Raw genomic sequence first — 19,291 nt, forward strand, 5'->3', positions numbered from 1 at the left:
ATAGGTTGTTCATCTACAATGATCTCCAATGCTTTAAAATGGACAAAAAAACAGAGACGTGTGGAAGAAAATGGAAAACAACCATCAAAATGGATAGAAGAATAACCAGAATGGCAAAGGCTCACCCATTGATCAGCTCCAGGATGATCAAAGACAGTCTGGAGTTACCTGTAAGTGCTGTGACAGAAGACGCCTGTGTGAAGCTAATTTATTTGCAAGAATCCCCTGCAAAGTCCCTCTGTTAAATAAAAGACGTGCAGAAGAGGCTACAATTTGCCAAAGAACACATCAACTGGCCTAAAGAGAAATGGAGGAATATTTTGTGGACTGTCCATCGATCCATCCATTTTCTTCCGCTTTATCCGGACGTGGGTCGCGGGGGCAGCAGCTCAAGCAAAGCCGCCCAGACCTCCCGATCCACACACACCTCCCCCAGCTCCTCCGGGGGAACCCCAAGGCGTTCCCAAGCCAGCCGAGAGATGTAGTCCCTCCAGCATGTCCTGGGTCTTCCCCGGGGCCTCCTCCCAATGGGATGTGCCCGGAACACCTCTCCAGCGAGGCGTCCAGGGGGCATCCGGAAAAGATGACCGAGCCACTTCAACTGACTCCTTTTGACGTGGAGGAGCAGCGGCTTGACTCCGAGCTCCTTCTGAGTGACCGAGCTCCTCACCCTATCTCTAAGGGAGCGCCCTCATCTCGGCCGCTTGTACTTGCAATCTCGTTCTTTCAGTCATGAGCCAAATCTCATGACCATAGGTGAGGATCGGAACGTAGATCGATCGGTAAATCGAGAGCTCCGCCCCGACTGTGGACTGATGAGAGTAAAGTTGTTCTTTTTGGGTCCAAGGGCCGCAGACAGTTTGTGAGACGACCCCCAAACTCTGAATTCAAGCCGTTTTTTTTAACATAATAGTTTTGAGTTTGTAGCGTCAACAGCAGATGCTACTATTATTGTGAACACCCCCCTTTCTACTTTTTTTTAATAATAGCCCAATTTCATAGCCTTAAGAGTGTGCATATCATGAATGCTTGGTCTTGTTGGATTTGTGAGAATCTACTGAATCTACTGGTACCTTGTTTCCCATGTAACAATAAGAAATACGAGGGCTGTCCATAAAGTATAGGTCCTTTTTATTTTTTCAAAAACTATATGGATTTCATTCATATGTTTTTACGTCAGACATGCTTGAACCCTTGTGCGCATGCGTGAGTTTTTCCACACTTGTCGGTGACGTCATTCGCCTGTGAGCACTCCTTGTGGGAGGAGTCGTCCAGCCCCTCGTCGGAATTCCTTTGTCTGAGAAGTTGCTGAGAGACTGGCACTTTGTTTGATCAAAATTTTTTCTAAACCTGTGAGACACATCGAAGTGGACACGGTTCGAAAAATTAAGCTGGTTTTCGGTGAAAATGTTAACGGCTGATGAGAGATTTTGAGGTGATACTGTCGCTTTATGGACTTCCCACAGAGCGAGACGTCGCGCAGCGCTCTCAGCCGCCATCGTCAGCCTGTTTCAAGTTGAAAACCTCCACATTTCAGGCTCTATTGATCCAGGACATCGTGAGAGAACAGAGAAGTTTCAGAAGAAGTCGGTTTCAGCATTTTATCTGGATATTCCACTGTTAAAGGAGATTTTTTTTAATGAAAGACGTGCGGACGGGTCCACGCGTCGGGACGCAGCCGGCGCGGTGCGGCGGCACAGGAAAAACACCTCCGTGTTGATAACCATTTGTAAAATCCAGGCGACTTTTGATGGCTTTCAGTGGAGTGAGTATATGAGAAATTGTTTAACAGCTGGACATGTTCCAACTTGTCCTTAAGGCTTCCAACAGAGGTGTTTTTCCTGTGGTGGAGCGTCGCGGCGGCTGCGAGCCGACGCTGCAATCGGTCCGCACGTCTTTCATTAAAAAAATCTCCTTTAACAGTGGAATATCCGGATAAAATGCTGAAACCGACTTCTTCTGAAACTTCTCTGTTCTCTCACGACGTCCTGGATCAATAGAGCCTGAAATGTGGAGGTTTTCAGCTTGAAACAGGCTGACGACGGTGCCTGAGAGTGCTGCACGACGTCTCGCACCGTGGGAAGTCCTTAAAGCGACAGAATCACCTCAAAATCTCTCATCAGCCGTTAAAATTTTCACCGAAAACCAGCTTAATTTTTCGAACAGTGTCCACTTCGATGTGTCTCACAGGTTTAGAAAAAATTTGGATCAAACAAAGCGCCAGTCTCTCAGCAACTTCTCAGACAAAGGAATTCCGACGAGGGGCTGGACGACTCCTCCCACAAGGAGTGCTCACAGGCGAATGACGTCACCGACAGGCGTGGAAAAACTCACGCATGCTCACGAGGGTTCAAGCATGTCTGACGTAAAAACATATGAATGAAATCCATATAGTTTTTGAAAAAAATAAAAAGGACCTATACTTTATTGACAGACCTCGTATACTCAGAACCTGGATTAATCTTTTTAGTCACATAGCACTACTGTTATTCTGAACACTACTGTATGTTGCATTGCGAGGAATAGTTTTTGCTATTTTTGCTAATTCAGCATCTTTCCTTAGTGTAAAATCAAATACAGACAAAAATAGTCCACATCCATCCTCATTCATAGCACTGAAAGCATCGTGGTCACCTCTAAAGGGGAGTTGGTTCACAGCAAGGAACTCCACAACATCAATAATTGCAGACGCATAATATCTGTTTCGCTGCAGTTGATCAGTGTTAATTAGTGTTGAGATTTCATTACTTGTGTAAATCCGTTTCTCCTTGTCCCTCCACATGGCCTCACAAGTCAGGTGCTCTTTGGATGCAGCATGCCTGTTTAGTCCCTTTCCGTTTTCCATTGCATGCTTCCAGTCTTGGAAACCAGTCACACTGAAAGTTTGATCACTGTGTCTGGGTCCCTGAAACATTCTGCATGGGTAGCAGTATACAGCATCTGCTTGAACTGAGTACTCCAGCCAGGGAAAGCTTCCAAACCAAGAACTGCAGAATTACCTTTTTTCCCTGAGAAAAGGCGCGAAGGAAAGCTCTGCATGAGTGGTCTTTGGGGCTCTTCTGTGCCCAGGTCAGTCGGCTGTAATGACCTGTTGCTGTTACTCACAGCTGTAATGTTACTGTGAACAGTTTAAACCTCTGTGTTGTTGTTGTTGTCAATCTTATCACTCACATTTCTTCCATGCAGATGAGTTCCACTGCTGGGTGCTGCTCCTTGTGCTTCCTAGCTGCTGCAGCTACCGCTCCCAGCATGAATGTTTACTACAGTGTTACTGTTGACTTCAGTGCTAACATTTCAGGTAGAAGTGAATGGCATTGCTTCCTGCTTGTTCCCGTTCGCGTCATCACTTCTTGTCCGTGTATTTTTTTGAAAAAAATTACAAATGTCCATACTGAATACCAGAGCTGCGACCATGAACACCAAGTACTAACAGCGTAGCCTCTCATGAGTATGACGCAATGACCTGCAACCCGCCACCTGTAATTGGCCAGAACGTTGGCTTTGTTCGTTGGTTGGATGCTCGACAAACCAAGATAGGAATAAAAAAGTGTTGGCCACACCGATGTAAAAACAAAAACCCAAATAAAAGAAACAGATTCCAGCCCAGGGCGGGCACGGATGACTCTGTGGGTGGGCACGGCCCGCCGATGCCCGCCAATGCCCGCCCATGCCGCCGGGACTGTGCGTGATGACGTCACAACTCTATCCAGTTAGGGAGACACAGTTTCTTTCAATAACAAGAACTGTCCAAAATCTTTGTCGTGTGTGGTTGGAGTTGTGTGGCAATAGGAATAGCCTTTTGAATGCTTGAATAATGATGTCAGTCGCACAAAGAAATCAAATAATAGTAAAAACATGTTCATTGTGCCCAGAATGTTGGTATTTTGATCGCTGAACTTTGCGGTGCCGTGTCATAATGCATCAATCAGTTGCTCCATGAAGTGTCATAACAACGGATCTGTTAAATTGTGATTCAGATTGACAACACTGTGATATAACAGGTTGCCAGTAGATGGCAGTGTTCTATGCATTTTGACACCGGTTATATTACACGGTTGTCTACCGGAATCACAATTTAACAGACTTTTCGGCTTTGCAAATGCTTTTTTTTTGTTTTGTTTTTTTGTTTGTTTTTTTACACACAAATGAAAAAATGGCATATTTTACAAAAACACATTTATTTGTAAACACTAACACACACGTTACATTGATTCACTTGTGTTGGCTTTTACATAGAATAAATTAGTCAACCAATCAGTATGAGCAGAGTCTACGTTTACCCATAATCCCTTTGGGCATCTGTGTGTCAATGTTCAAATGTTCAGAATTAGTGTATTATTTTAAAATTAAGAGATATGTGTTATATATTCGCTTTGTACATTTTAAGAGTTTACATTAATGTAGTTATTCTCTTTAGAATAATTTGATTTATAAATCAAAACCAAGACCTCTGCCTCATGGCTGGACCACTGTATGGTGTTGAGGAGCAATGGATTTTTTTTTCTTTTTCCCCTCTTTCTGCTGGGCCAGAGTTGAGCTCAGCTCAGCTTAGCTACCTCATTGCTGCAAAATATATAGCAGACAGGAACAAAAAGGATTATAAATGTTTTTAAGCATTACTATCTATGTAAAAAAATGTTAGCGTTCTGAAAGTTATCGGATTTAATTTGTTGGAAGATAATTGGTCCAGTGATGGTTTTAAAACCTATCTGAAAAGCTAATACATTAGCTTCGATAATTATTGGTTATCGGATTAGCTGAACAGTGCCCACCACTGGCGGAGTGTATGAGTGAGGCAGGGTTTCGGTGCTTGTGCGCTGAATGAACAGCGGGACACGGAAGTGGAGATGAGGCACTTCGACGGGGGAGGCTCCGTCGAGGAGAGAACACTTCCACTCTCTTGCTCGGGAGACTGAATGGACTGAGAGCAGTTTCGATGCCATAGAGAGAGCGCTTACCCTGGACACGAACTGTCGGTAGGCAAACAGATGGAGGTGATGTTGAGTCACTGCGGCTGAGAGCAGGCAGGAATGCCGGACAGCAAGATGGGAGATCCGGGCGACCTTGAGCGGGGAGACAGATGTATTCAGAGCCAAAATGATGTGGAAAGACTGAACAACAGCTAAAATTCTGCAGTGTCAATACACAAACACTCGAGACTCCTGCACAAGTTAGACACATGTCCAACATGACACGACGTGTAGTGTGTTTCAGGTGTGAAGTGTTACAGACCTGGAATCCTATCTGAGAATTCTTCTCTGCAAGTGATTTTACAGGTTAACCCTCTGGGGTCTGCGCCATTGTATGCGATGGTGCCATGCAAGTTTTATTAAATGATACGCCATTTTTTAAATGACATTAGATAGAAACTTACTCTCTTTTTTGCTGAAAAGTACACTCCTCTGGCTTCGGTTCAGCCATCCTCCATCCTTGTAATCTTAATAGAAGCTGATGATGATGTGCGCAATGTGAGTGTCCAATCGGAATTAGTTCACCGTCACATGGTTTTCCAATATTCAATCATAGGGCAGAGCAGTCTCACATGGTATCCCAAAGATTGTGGACCAGCGATGTGTTACTCGTTGGCATGTGAATGCTGTTTGAATAGCTCTCTGGCTGCTGGCTCCATGCATAAAAGCGCAGCATTGCACATATGAATGAAAGGGGGGGGGGGGTGTTAACAGGGCCTCAAACTGTGAAGATAGGTTGTTTACAGTGCAGGAACACATTCCAAGAGGGAGTTTACTCCATGGATGTAAAAAGTTTGTGTTGTAAGCCTTTGTGTAATAGCAGACAGAAATTGCTTTGAAATGTGGCATAAAGAAAAACAAAACACATAGACCATTTTGTATATACTGTTTATTGTTAGAACCTTTATTTTGTACAATATCCCATACTACCTTTATAAAGTGTCAAAATAGTTGTTTATCATAGTTTGCTGTGTGTTGAATAAATGTTTGTGAAAATTATTTTCCGCTTTATTTTCCTTTCTTATTCCTGATTGTAAACCTTTATTACACTTATAAAACACCACTATAGCATATATATTCTGAAAGTACAAGTTGTCCTGAAAAAAGAGACATACCACTTGGTTGTGGGATGCAGGGTGAGCTGTTAACAGCAATAATAAAACATTTATGCCAGGCGAGTGAACTGTCCAAAAAATGCCCTCATACCCCAGAGGGTTAAGGTGTGTGTGTGTGTGTGTCTGTGTGTGTGTGTGTGTGGAGGGGTTCACAGGCAGTGGCACAGATCTGAGTCATCATCTAACAACAATCCAACACATCTGCCACAGTTTCATAACCTCAGTTGTTGTCTTTGAGGAAGCGTTGAGGTGTTGACCTTTTTTGTTTAACTGTACATATATACTTTAACAGATTTAATATCACACCTGCTGTTCTGTTCACAGAGTGAATATTACCTACTGGACACACACTGACACATTATAACCATGGTACCAGGTGGTACTTGGGGTCAAGGAGGAGTAGCACCTTTCCTAGTGGCTTATAAGGCCCAAAATATGGTCACTGATGAGCTGACCACACTAGTCTCTCCACGGTGAAGATTGACCGTGTGTCCTACTTGTGGTGTCCCTCTCTAACCTTCACATAACATGGTGGATCTTGTGTTTCAGTAAACCCTGAAATCAAATTTGTTTTGGTGATGCAACATGTTTTATCTGTGACAGTGTCTGTCCCGCTGTCCCATTGAGCATCTGAGATCACTTGCCAAGGGCCATTATACCGAATCATTTAGTGCCGTCATTGTAGGCGCAGCCTTACTTTTTGTAGGAGATGGTACTAGATGGTTAGTTCTCGGTCTTGCATGCTTTGAATGTAAACAGCTTTGAGGGTTATAGGGACCTGAAGCTGATTTTTGCCCCAGGACCCCAATTCAGCTTCCTCCAAATTGGTGTCATAAAGTCTGAAAGCACTCCTCTAACTTCACCTCATGTTTATTTTGCTCGGATGTCTTTTCCACGTAGTCATAGACAAGGAAATCAGACCGCTGACCTTTTCTTTGGTTAAGTTTTGAATTTAAGAAATTGTACTCAAGTTTCAATCTTTTGCTAGATGACTAAACCATACAGCTACCACACTGAATGAAGACATTCATTTTACGCAGACTCATTTGGACACTCATTATGTGGTAAAATTCAGCCAAATTGGAATTTGAGATGTGGAGTTCTGAGAGAATATTTTATTTCAAGTCGGAGTGGAGCCAGCGGCCTTTCAGATAGTCAGGTTACCATCATGGTCTCGGGTTTTTACTGTCACTGCTGCAGCCCCACTAATGTCCTGTAAGTCAAACTGGGGTCAGCTTTGACAACTTCTCTCGATCACCCTCCTGTATCCCAGACTTCTTGATAGCGTTTCCTGTAAGCACCGGCCTGGGCGAGGTTGAGAAATGACTCACGTTCCACGGAGTGGAATGTTATGAGGCTTTAACTGAATGAATTATACCTTTACAGCGCTCTGTCAGATCTAAACTGTTTGGCGGTGAATCGGCACCAGGCCTGGTATTGACTGCAGTCATCTTAAATGGATGGTGCAGCGTTCACTTGGCACATGGAATGTTTGGTTGCTTTTGAACTTGATGCGATTTGGAATATTAAGACATTTTTGAACCGTAAATTAAAGTAATCTGTTGTGCATGTTTATCTTTTGTGCCGAAGGTCCTTCCAGGCCAGGAAGCAATAAACAGCTGTCTGTGTCCGACTTCACTGACACCAGGAATTTACAACACAAAATTCAAATAGGCGGGGCTGAAAGCTTGAACGTCCTGTGCTGTTGTGTTCTCAGTGTGGCGTTACTCATATCTAACATCATTATAGTGAAGTTAAACCGAGTAACTGTACCAACATCAAGACATCGGCTCTATTTTGAGTTGTGCGTTCAGATTTTCACTTGGGACAAAACAGTGATTTTCAGTTCAGTGATGAGTTACAATGTTAACACCACCAAAGGATAAAGAGCTATATAATACGAGCTTATGAGGTTAGCTTAGAAACGTTCACTTTCCACTTGCTAAATAACAACTCAATCTCTTTATATAGCACCAAATTACAACACAAGTCATCCCAAGGCAGTTCACAGGGGTAAGGTTTATACTTACCAACCAGTGTTGTAGTCGAGTCCACCTTCCCCATGGCCAAGGCAGAGTCTGAATCCTGGGGCTCTCAGGCCAAGAATTATACAAAGTCCACTGTAGTTGCCACAGCGCCATCTCCATAGACTCAGCTATAGTTTCAAGCCACAGCAAAGTGAGTCCTTCTACGTATAATGCTCAGCATACTTTTGTGAGGCAATGTGTTGGGATAGAAGTAAGTCCCTTTGACTTCTCCCTTGTTTCACTTAGAGTCACCACAACAGATCCGAGGTGGATCTGCATATTGATTTGGCGCAAGTTTTACGCCAGATGCCCTTCCTGACACAACTAATGGCAGGGGTGGATTTGAACTTATAACCTTGACACTGGAAGCAAACACCACCACCCCTGTGTGCAATGTGTTGGGATCACAAACAATAATACATTAACCAGGTGAAGGAGCGTAATACTACTTTGGGTAGTGGTGTAGTATGTGTCTATGTGTAGTACTGTCGTGACTAGAAAATAATACAATCAAGCACTGAGCACGTAGACCATCGTATCGTGAAGTTACCATGATGGGCGCTTTTTTGTTAGGTGGGAAGTAAACAGTGTTAAAAGGAGGGGCCTCGAACTGGCCTCGGTTTATTCTTTGAGGCCAGACAATGCAGAGGCCAAGACAGAGTCATTACATAGCGAGGCCAAGGCATCAAATACATAAATAATAATCAGCCTCAAGACATCAACACTCTTACCAACCCCCCAAAGCAAGTACATAGGCAACAGTAGTTCTAATGACATTTACACATTTTCTGTGATGGCAAGAAGTGGTTTACTTTGAAGTTTCTCGCTAGTCGCTTGGATTTCCACTGTATAGCTCTTTAGCCCTTGATGGGGTTAATGTTTTAACTCAGTACGTATTGTTGTTTTTGTCTCTAGTTAAAATTTGAACCAAAAAACATCTAAAAATAGAACCAATTTTGACATTTCCTGGAGTTCAATTCAGTTCAGTTTAGATAAGTAATTTAAATCATCTCAAAGTGCTACACAGGAACAAATGAGCTGAATATGCATGTATGTGAGCTAGCTACATGAGAGCCAGCTGAGGTATTGAGTTTACAGTGGCATTGTTGAGATTATCTTATAAACTGTCTGCATTTCTATTCTCACTCCAGCAGAGACCTGCAGTACTTATCCTGATGACAAACTGCAATGTATTATCTTTTTACTATGGTTACATTCGAGGGGAACCAGCTGAAGTAGAAACTTTATGATGAACAGCACAAGCTGTGGTGTGCACATGTGCTACAGAGTTGCTGTCTGTTTTCAAATTCACCCAAGGGAAACTCTGTGTTACAAAGTGAGTTCCACATACATAAAAAAAAAAGCTGTCACTTATTCACCGGAAAATCTAGTACTCTGATCCTGGCCAATCAGGCACCAGGGTGGCTCTGTTGTGTGGTGGAAGCCACAACATGTGACACTGGTGCAAATTCTCACACCTTTCCTGTCCTAACACTTTCTCGCTCTCTTTTCCCCTCTTAGGTATTCTGTCCTTCAAAACGGGAACCACACACAGCAGGAGAAACAGTTCCTGCACACCAACAGAGAGTCCCACGAGTCCTGCTTGTGACCAATGATGACTCCTTCGCCAAAACTCTCAATGAGCACTTGACCTCGGCTGTTCTGCTAACGTGAAAACACACACTGCAGCCTTCACACATCAAGAGCTGAAATCCGACACCGAAACCAGAACCAGAACACTGACATGACATTGCAAGGTTCTGCTTTCAAACGCTCAGATGAAAGTCGACCTGCAGTTTTTAGAACTGGCAGGAACCTGGTGGACTGGAACAAAGCATCTTCCTGATGGTGTTTCTGTTGCGCTGCTGCTCACATCTGCAGACCCAAAGAAACGGCGCCGGCCCATTCTGTCTGAATTGGGTCGAACGTGTCCGGTGTTGAGGCTGGTGGGATGATGTCGGTGGCGTCCGAGCAGCTTTGTTGGATGTCCAAGGGGTTTTGATGGATTGTATCAGAGTGCATTGCAGAATAAGATGTGATTAATGACTGTTTAGGGAAGCCAGTCGAGTTAATTATGTTGCCAAAGTTATTTCATATTACACACAGTGGACTTGTTCCTAATTAATTTTTCTGTGATGCTCCCTTCTGTTTTCTCGCACTGCACTGGGGAGGAAAGAAACTTCTGAGGTAATTGTTATTAATGAATGGAGATTCCCAAAATTAGATTTTTTTTAATGTTAAATATCAACCATACATCACAGGCTCTCACTTCTTGGTGATGCACTATTATGTGCAAACAGCATTATGACTAAATATCATTTTCCCAAAAGCAAAATCTGGTTCTCACATCTCGTTGCCGTTTTTGTCCCAGTGCAACATGCAAAGGTGAGAGAATGAGGTGCAAAAAATAATCTGTAATTTCAGTAAAACTGGAACTTTAATGTTGCACTAAATACAAACCTCTCAAAAACATCTGGTCTCTCTGATTTACACTCAACAAAAATATAAACGCAACACTTTTGGTTTTGCTCCCATTTTGTATGAGATGAACTCAAAGATCTAAAACTTTTTCCACATACACAATATCACCATTTCTCTCAAATATTGTTCACAAACCAGTCGAAATCTGTGATAGTGAGCACTTCTCCTTTGCTGAGATAATCCATCTCACCTCACAGGTGTGCCATATCAAGATGCTGATTAGACACCATGATTAGTGCACAGGTGTGCCTTAGACTGCCCACAATAAAAGGCCACTCTGAAAGGTGCAGTTTTATCACACAGCACAATGCCACAGATGTTGCAAGATTTGATGGAGCGTGCAATTGGCATGCTGACAGCAGGAATGTCAACCAGAGCTGTTGCTCGTGTATTGAATGTTCATTTCTCTACCATAAGCCGTCTCCAAAGGCGTTTCAGAGAATTTGGCAGTACATCCAACCAGCCTCACAACCGCAGACCACGTGTAACCACACCAGCCCAGGACCTCCACATCCAGCATGTTCACCTCCAAGATCGTCTGAGACCAGCCACTCGGACAGCTGCTGAAACAATCGGTTTGCATAACCAAAGAATTTCTGCACAAACTGTCAGAAACCGTCTCAGGGAAGCTCATCTGCATGCTCGTCGTCCTCGTCGGGGTCTCGACCTGACTCCAGTTCGTCGTCGTAACCGACTTGAGTGGGCAAATGCTCACATTCGCTGGCGTTTGGCACGTTGGAGAGGTGTTCTCTTCACGGATGAATCCCGGTTCACACTGTTCAGGGCAGATGGCAGACAGCGTGTGTGGTGTCGTGTGGGTGAGCGGTTTTCTGATGTCAATGTTGTGGATCAAGTGGCCCATGGTGGCGGTGGGGTTATGGTATGGGCAGGCGTCTGTTATGGATGAAGAACACAGGTGCATTTTATTGATGGCATTTTGAATGCACAGAGATACCGTGACGAGATCCTGAGGCTCATTGTTGTGCCATACATCCAAGAACATCACCTCATGTTGCAGCAGGATAATGCACGGCCCCATGTTGCAAGGATCTGTACACAATTCTTGGAAGCTGAAAATGTCCCAGTTCTTGCATGACCGGCATACTCACTGGACATGTCACCCATTGAGCATGTTTGGGATGCTCTGGACCGGCGTATACAACAGCGTGTACCAGTTCCTGCCAATATCCAGCAACTTCGCACAGCCATTGAAGAGGAGTGGACCAACATTCCACAGGCCACAATTGACAACCTGATCAACTCTATGCGAAGGAGATGTGTTGCACTGCATGAGGCAAATGGTGGTCACACCAGATACTGACTGGTATCCCCCCCAATAAAACAAAACTGCACCTTTCAGAGTGGCCTTTTATTGTGGACAGTCTAAGGCACACCTGTGCACTAATCATGGTGTCTAATCAGCATCTTGATATGGCACACCTGTGAGGTGGGATGGATTATCTCAGCAAAGGAGAAGTGCTCACTATCACAGATTTAGACTGGTTTGTGAACAATATTTGAGGGAAATGGTGATATTGTGTATGTGGAAAAAGTTTTAGATCTTTGAGTTCATCTCATACAAAATGGGAGCAAAACCAAAAGTGTTGCGTTTATATTTTTGTTGAGTGTACATTCCTCTGTGCTTCAACCTTCCCTGCTGGATCTTCAATATATGAACCAAAAGAGTTGGTGCATCAACAAAACATGATCTCAAGACCAAACATGTCCTACCATCCTGGTTAGTCTTGGAATTGGACAAGTATTAAGCCTTGCATGACTAAAATCTACATCAGGTGGCTTGACTCATCATGATGAGTTGCTACGAGACCTGGAAGGAAGTCATGGTAGAACTACTGCTTCATCAATATTAACACATGCATAGTCTGCACTAACCCATGGAAGTCTGAACACACGTGGATAAGTTTACCGTTGACAAGTCACACTTTTCTACAGAAGTACAGTTCAATGATTTTGACCACAAACTCAAAAGGCTTCTTGGGGTCACTATGCCTCACACACATACTAACTTTGGTGAAAATCAGGCAATTAGGAAAGTTTCTGAGTGAAGTAATAATGCAACAGTATAGTGTATTTTCTGGAGTATAAGCCCCTTTTTGTACTACCTTTAAAAGGTCCTGCATTTATCTACTACTATAAGCAACAGGTTGGTCATCGTCATGTATCAAGGTTCTTGAAATTACGCAGTCTCTCCACCTGGTGGACATTTACCATTAATGCAAGAATTTGAAGTATACACAGGTTCATCATCATCATCATCCTTAATGGGGCTTTCCAAGGAATCGGGACACTAAACAAAATAAACTTCAACACTACAACAATGCACAAAAATTCCCAAATAATTACTGATTTTTAAACAAAGAACTCGTGTTATTTTATATTTCCCACACTGTGGGCCAGCAGTCCTTGTTCTTCTGTTGATTTCTTGTGTCCAAACTAGATCAAATAACATCCACTATGTTGTCCAATGCATGTTTATTTGTCCATCTTGCTTATTTTTGGTATATAAAAATTCTTATGTTAAGTATCAGCACAGGCAGTGGTGTGCACATGTGATACACTGACTTCCTGTCTGTTGTAATTTGCGCCACCAGAGCAACATTGTATTAAAAAGTACAGGCAAAGGTGTGACTTATATTCCAGAAAATCTAATTGCAATCCTATTCTCACTGCAGCCATAATTTCATTTACATTCAAGCTGTCCATGACAGCAGGTGTTCAAGGATCTCATCAAAGTATAGAACTGCCCCATTTTGAATCCATCTGCCTGCATACATCACCAGCATACATGAGAAATAAAGTAATCAAGATGTGCATTTCATGTAGACTTTCCTCTTTAATTCAAGGGGTTTAACAAAAATACTGCATTGACCATTTTAGGAAAACAAAATGCATACAAAGTAAATGACTAGCAAGCAGTTTGACGGCAAGGTATGGCCGGTTTCCTCGTTATGGTAACGTAAGCAAATAAGAGGTCTGGAGTTGATTTGAAGAGGTAGCTGATAATTGGAATTCTCAATATAACATCCAACAAGGTTCTGATCACAAAATGGATTGCATTTATATAGCGCTTTTCCATCTGCATCAGACACTCAAAGTGCTTTACAATAATGCCTCACATTCACCCCGATGTGAGGGTGCTGCCATACAAGGTGCTCACTACACACTGGGAGCATCTAAGGGATTAAGGACCTTGCCCAAGGGCCCTTAGTGATTTTCCAGTCAGGCTGGGATTTAAACCGAGGATCCTCTGGTCTCAAGCCCAACGCTTAACCACTAGACCATCACCTCCCCTGTAAGTGAAGAGGGACATCTTTCAAGTTTATGTTCAAGTACTTTGCCATTCCTGGCTCTCACACAGTCAAGTGATTGACAGAGTAATATACATACACACAGTATGTAACAATACCAAACATAAGATACACAAGAATAATTTATTTTGAAAAAAAAAAAATCTAATCTGACAGGAAGCACAAACTTTAGGAATGGCTACACCAACATTTTGGTTCATTCTCAAAAAGAGGCAATGTGCTGATGAGCTAAACAACAACAAAAACCCTGGAAGACCACAGAAGACAACTAAACAGGCCGATAGCAAAATTATTTCCTTGATGAAAGAAAAACCACTTCACAGCATCGAGCCATGTCCAGAACACTCTGGAGGAGGGTATCAAAGTAAAAATACGAGTACATTTAATGGAAACAACTGTATACTGGGGGAGTAAGTCACATCACAAAAATGTGTTTTCTGCTTCCATGCAATGGTTTAGGGCAATTCCAAAAGCCCTATTGCAAAAAAAAAAACTGCAATGAAACACTTTTTACGTTATGACAGGTCACGACATACAGAAAGAGCAGGATACACGTGGAGGAAGTCAGGCACAGAGAGGTGGTCAAACGTTATAAGAGATGACATCACGGCAATATTGGATTTAAAAGGACTACTTCTGGAATGAAAATTTGCCAAACGCACTCGGTGTCGCATTATTCCAAACACACTCAGCGCACACACGCACACACACACACACACACACACACTCATCTTCAACCGTTTAGTCCAATTAAGGATCACGGGGGGCTGGAGCCTATCCCAGCAGTCATAGAGAATAAGGCGGGGTTCACCCACGACAGGACGCCAGTCTGTCACAGGGCCACAAACAGACAAACCAACAGTCACACCCACTCGCACACCTATGGACAATTTAAAGATTCCAATCCACCTAACCCACATGTCTTTGGATGTGGGAGGAAACTGGATCACCCGGAGGAAACCCACACAAACACGGGCAGAACATAAAACTCCACACAGAAAGGCCACAGGCGGGAACTGAATCCATGACTTTCTCACCGTGAGGCAACAGTGCTAACCACTAAGCCACTGTGCTGCCCCACACTCAGCACAGATCACTTCAAACACAGTCATCATGGATTAGTCCAAACACTATTACTCCAAATACACTCATCACAGATTCCTCTAAAGACGCTTATCACAGATTACTCCAAACACGCTCACCGTTGCATTACTCCAAACACGCTCACTGTTGCAATACTCCAAACATGCTCACCATTGCATTACTCCAAACACACTCATCACAGATTACTCCAAACATGCTCACCATTGCATTACTCCAAACATGCTCACCGTTGCATTACTCCAAAACGCTCACCATTGCATTACTCCAAACATGCTCACCGTTGCATTACTCCAAACACACTCATCACAGATTACTCCAAACATGCTCACCATTGCATTACTCCAAACACACTCATCACAGATTACTCCAAACATGCTCACCATTGCATTACTCCAAACATGCTCACCATTGCATTACTCCAAAACGCTCACCATTGCATTACTCCAAACATGCTCACCGTTGCATTACTCCAGACACACTTGGCACAAATGACTCTAAACACACTCATCACAGATTACTCCAAACATGCTCACCATTGCATTACTCCAAACACGCTCACCGTTGCAATACTCCAAACACGCTCACCATTGCATTACTCCAAACACACTCATCACAGTTTACTCCAAACACGCTCACCATTGCATTACTCCAAACACGCTCACCGTTGCATTACTCCAAACACACTTGGCACAAATTACTCTAAACACACTCATCACAGATTACTCCAAATGCACTCACCGTCAGATTACTCCAAGCACACTTGCAGTCGCATTGCTCCAAGCAGACGTCACAAATTCATCCAAACACACTCATCGTCGGATTACTCCAAATACAACTGTCACAGATTAGTCCCAACATGTTCAGAGTCAGATTACTCCAAACAGACTCATCACTGATTACTCCCAACATGCTCACCATTGGATTATTCCAAACACACTCGTCACAGATTACTCTAAACAGGAGCACTGCTGGATTACTCCAAACATACTTGCCACAGATTACTTAAAAACACACACACACACACACACACACACACCATCAGATTTTTCCAAAACATGCATCATCACAAACCTTAAATAGAAAATCTGAGCACAGCTAAACTGATCGACTGAGCCACAGTTCAGAGGACGTATCTGATCTCAGCTGAAAGCCAGAAAATGACACAGACTCTCCGGTTACATAAAAGAGCGAGAAGACGAGGAGACCTGGTTCTGTCAGAGGGTCACTTTCATTTACATCATCTGTTATGGGAAGAAAATCTGCAAGATTAATTGACACGTCATCATTTTCACAGCTTCACTTAGCAACCAGATGGCAGCCAAAATGACAAAAAGATGATTAAAAGAGTGAAAATGATCTTAGAGGGACACTCATGAACCTTCAGGTTGGATTCACGTCAGTGTTTCTTTGTTTCTGGACTTTGACTGTTTTCAAAGAAAACCTTCTAACAAAGATTCTCCATCAAATATTCATTCACCAATTTTGATGTCAGCTGGCGATAACACACACACAGAAGTATTCAAGAATTTTACTGTGTTTGCTGATGTACTGCTGCACCGTTTAGTCTTTTTGTGGATAAGTCTGATCTGTAACGCACGGAGGATCAGTGCATGATGCTGTCAGTGTTTAACCTACAGAACATTTCTGCTGTTTCAGTCCTGTTGAATTTCCTAGAGACGTCCACACGTGTGCAGGTATTTTTGAAAAGGAGGATTTCCATCATTTGGTTTAAAAAAATCCAGTCCATACAAGCATCATTAAAAAAAAATCTGTTCAATTTAAATCACAAAACACTTTGTCAAGCGCCATCACCAGCATGCCAAAGCAAAAGGTGGCACTCTAACCTAACCATGTAGCCATGTTGACCAACCAGAAGCCTGAATAAATAAATAAATAATAAAAAAGACAAAAAATCTGTTTGCCTTGTCTACATATAAATAGTTTCTGAAAATCTTCACCATAGAAAGAGTTCTGCAAAAGTACCGTTGTATGTGACTGAAAAAGCAGTTTGTGTGGACGAAGCTGAAACACATGGAAAAAGCTACGTTTTCCAAAATACCCACGTGTGCGTGTCCCAACTGATAAACAAGTTTAGGAAAATATTACAGATGGGGAACAATTCTGTATATTTTTTAATTCATTTTTGTTCTGTTTTCCTTTTTTTTTTTTTGCTTCAGTGGATTATTTCAAACTGTGACTTTCTGTAATTGAAGCACATGCACTTTTTTTGTACAGAGCTTGGCAAACGTGAAAGGGAAATGATGCTAAATTGTTTTCAAAAATTACTTAATTTGTGTGCAAATGATTCATTCATGCGCTGTTATTATTCATGTACTGTTATTATTTCCTGGCCATGATGTATCTGCATTCTGGGCTGGTTCCATATTCGAGTCACGGAGTCTTGAACAAGGTGACATGGTGGCTTAGTGGTTAACACTGTTGCCTCACAGCAAGAAGGTCATGGGATTGATTCCCACCTGTGGCATTTTTGTGTGGAGTTTACATGTTCTCCCCTTGTTTGAGAGACATGCAGGTTAGGTGGATTGGAAACTTTAAATTGTCCGTAGGTGGGTGATTCTTTATCTATGGGCACTATTGGCCTTGTAAATGTAATTTCCACCACACCATTGCCTTACAATATAAAGCGCCTTGGGGCAACTGTTTGTTGTGATTTGGCGCTATATACATGTGCTCTGATGTCACTGTTTATCTCCATAGAAACTACCCCAACAATCTTTCATACAAACTGTTTAAAGGGACATTACAGTGTTGTGGTGGAAATTACGGCAATAGTGTGGGACAACCACATTTTGTTTAAAAAAATCACAAAAGTTGTATGACATTGAATACCCCAATTATGTTTTGATTATTTTACTGATATTTTATTCAGAGATATTTTAAAACATTAGAAAAGGGTTAGGGTTAGGGTTTCTTTACCATTCATTTTTATCTTTGAAGATCAAAAGTCTGGGTGTGGGACAAGCACAAAATGGCAATGTTTGCATATAATGATGCTGAAAAAGGTGAAAAGGTCATCATAGACTACTAGAACAAATTTCTTAACACACTTTCATTGTAAAGATAACTATAAAAGTGTGAAATTTCCCCTTTTTTCTGTTTTTCATACAATATGATCAAAGGACATAAGTGCCCGTAGTCTAAGAATCACCCAGGTGTGTGTGAATGTGTTTGTTTGTCTGTATGTGGCCCTGTGACAGACTGGCGTCTTGTCCAAAGTGAACCCCGCCTCATGCCCTGTGACTGATGAGATAGGCTCCACCCCCTCCAGTGACCCGTAATTGGAGTAAGCAGTTGAAGATGAGTAAGTCCTAAGAGAGTCTGTGTGTGTGTGTGTGTGTGTGTGTGTGTGTGTGTGTGTGTGTGTGTGTGTGTGTGTGTGTGTGTGTGTGTGTGTGTGTGTGTGTGTGTGTGTGTGTGTGTGTGTGTGTGTGTGTGTGTCGCCAAAACAGATTTTGTTGTTCTTCCACATTGGTTGCCAAAAAAAATAAAAAAAAAATAGTTGGTGAGGCAACAGATAAGATATGGATGCACATTATTTGAGAGCGTGATTTTATATTTCTGCACAAAAACAAACAAATATACAAACAAAGTTATATTAATCAGCCTGCCAAGCTTTAAAGATTTGTGATCAAAGGAAATTAAATTCCGGAGTGCCACATCTATTAAAGGCATATTCTCTGAATTTGTTTTGTCATATCCTGTAACTTAGTAAAAAGATTAATTCAAATTAAAGGTTTTCATTTTCACAAATAACCTGAATGGTTTTGGAGAATATTTGATCATTTGTGTTCAAAATGTCACAATATCTCAGATATTTGTTTGTGAAATATTACAAAATAAACTTCTCTGTGTGCAACATTTATTTATCAGGAGCATCGTTCTCACATTAATTTGTACCCTTTTGAAAGGTTCTTATTTCTCTTTTTTCTTTTCTTTTCATTAAGAGGATTGTTAGAAAAAAAAATGTGAAATGGTGTTGCTTTTTCAAGTAAAATAATATTTTGATATTAAAATATGAACTCAAAAAATGTGTGTATTTTATTATTAAACATATATTTGGAGATTCAAAATTACACGTGATCTTTTTTTTTATGTAAAAGAAAGTCAGATAAATACTGACATTTTTGTGAAAAAGAAACCAACACACACCTTTAAAAATAAATAAATAGTTAACTGTCTTTTACAGAGCAAACAGGGACAGTTGGCCCATAAGTATATGGACATGGGGGGTTGTTTCTTTGTTT

At 42.0% G+C, this 19,291-nt stretch overlaps 2 long non-coding RNA genes across 2 annotated transcripts; one reads left to right on the plus strand and one right to left on the minus strand.

Annotated features, from left to right (window-relative positions):
- The first annotated feature begins 310 nt into the window (after positions 1-310).
- Positions 311-16,795, plus strand: LOC117520985. The gene is made up of 3 exons (XR_004563839.1): positions 311-322; positions 4,989-4,994; positions 16,463-16,795. It is a non-coding gene; the product is annotated as an uncharacterized LOC117520985 (long non-coding RNA).
- Positions 314-16,548, minus strand: LOC117520984. The gene is made up of 3 exons (XR_004563838.1): positions 16,468-16,548; positions 10,569-10,574; positions 314-327 (listed from the first exon to the last, which is right to left on the minus strand). It is a non-coding gene; the product is annotated as an uncharacterized LOC117520984 (long non-coding RNA).
- Positions 16,796-19,291: the final 2,496 nt, after the last annotated feature.

This window comes from Thalassophryne amazonica, chromosome 11 (genome assembly GCF_902500255.1).
Source record: "Thalassophryne amazonica chromosome 11, fThaAma1.1, whole genome shotgun sequence".
Taxonomy (NCBI): domain Eukaryota; kingdom Metazoa; phylum Chordata; class Actinopteri; order Batrachoidiformes; family Batrachoididae; genus Thalassophryne; species Thalassophryne amazonica.